This window comes from Dermacentor silvarum, chromosome 6, assembly GCF_013339745.2.
Source record: "Dermacentor silvarum isolate Dsil-2018 chromosome 6, BIME_Dsil_1.4, whole genome shotgun sequence".
Lineage (NCBI taxonomy): Eukaryota > Metazoa > Arthropoda > Arachnida > Ixodida > Ixodidae > Dermacentor > Dermacentor silvarum.
The window spans coordinates 162,860,516-162,862,282 of NC_051159.1; positions in this window are offsets into that span (position 1 = coordinate 162,860,516).

Here is a 1,767-nt window from a genome sequence, read left to right on the forward strand (position 1 = left end):
TATTTATTCTTCGCAGCGATGGCATGCAAGTCACCTCTGAAGATAATATTCCTTATCCGTCGCTAAGTCGTACGTCAGGTGCGTTGACTGAGTGGGGAATGATGTTCCCTGTCGAGTCGATTGTCTTGTCATCACACAACGCTCCTCAAGGCAAAAACTCCCACCAACACCGACACGCGCGCACTATAGCTGTAGGCCTCCGAGCTGCTATCCTATAGAAAGAAATTCAACAAGAGGGGGTCCCACTCAGCAAAAACTGGCAACAGGAAACACGTCACCATACGTCACGCTATAGTATTGATACCGAACGTTAGCTGCCGCGAGCATCAAAAAAAAGAAAGTGAAATTAAGTTAACAGATATTGATTTATTTTTTAAATTCTTTGCCGCGAAAACGAAAACGTCTTGTGTATAAATGAACTTAAACTTTGCGACTTATTTTTCTTGCCTTACCTAACGACAGGCCAATGACGCGCCAGATGCATGCGTCATCCGCCAGACACTCCCACGAGGCGAGCGAGGGCGGCTGCGCGCGCGTGTGAGCGCTCGCCCGCGGCGACCCGTCTGTCTCTCTCTCTCTTCTTTTTTTTTTTTTTTTTAATGTAGCCTGGTCAGCCTGGTTTCTTGGGCTCCCGGCGTATTTTTGCGTTCCTTCTGCTCTGGGACAAGACAACTCTGCACTATTGGACTACGGCAAGGTGAGAAATTTTGTTTCACAGTCTATACGACGCTATTAGGCTTACGGCACGGGACCGCTACTTAAGACGCAGTTAGCTAAAAACAGCTCAGCCGCCCTGGCGCAGTTAATTTGAGTTAATGAATCTTGCTGGGACATGTTTCCGACGCTTCCTAGGGGATTATTGTAACTTATTTTGGTTCTGTTGAGGCACACAGACCGCGCAGCGCACTTTGACGCAGTTAGGGATAAGTAGCTCGGTTGTGGTGGCAAAGCTAGTTTGACGTTTAATGAATATTAGAGGGACAAGTTTGTGACGGGTTTTTTTTTTTTTTTTTGTAGCCCCGCAATAACATAACCTTCTTTCGGTACTCACGCCTGTCGAACATGCGATGGGCGATTGCCAAGAGTGATAACATGGGAGTGTGTTGCTGGCGCCGGCAGAACGCGCGAAAGATAACGCCGAGGAAGATATCAGACACTTGTAATTTGAAAATTCCATCTTCTAAAGGACTGAAAACAGACTTTTCACCCACGCATTTGTCTTGAGTGCATGTTGCGTCCGTCTCTATGTATGTAGCGTACCGTCGCGTCGCCCGAAGCCAAGTTTTGAAAACGCGAAGTCACCCGTGTATTTCTGCTGCTAAAGTGCAGGAAATAATGCCCGGAAATGGGGGAATGCTTGTAAATCAGATGTTTTCATATTTCATGGTATTGTTTGGGATGAGTCGGGTATTTTCTAGGCCATGTACGTAAAAGCGAATTGCTTTTGTTTGTAATGCCGCCCATTCACCGCTTTCGCGCGTTTCGCCTGTACACGCAGCATTCCTATATCTAAATACCAAATGACACATGCAATTGTACATGCTGTTACATGCTTGTAAATGTACATGCTTGTAATTTACTTTTTTCAGTTGATGTCGTCGGTGGAGCTTCATACGGGAACTACTGCTTACCTGGGGTTCACAACGTGGAGAACGCACAAAATAGCAGAACGAGCCTTTTATACAGAGCAAAAAAATAATTCCTAATTTCACAAGGATGTCTTGCGTCTACTTGTGAAATTGCACGTGGCCAGATTCGATGGGACTT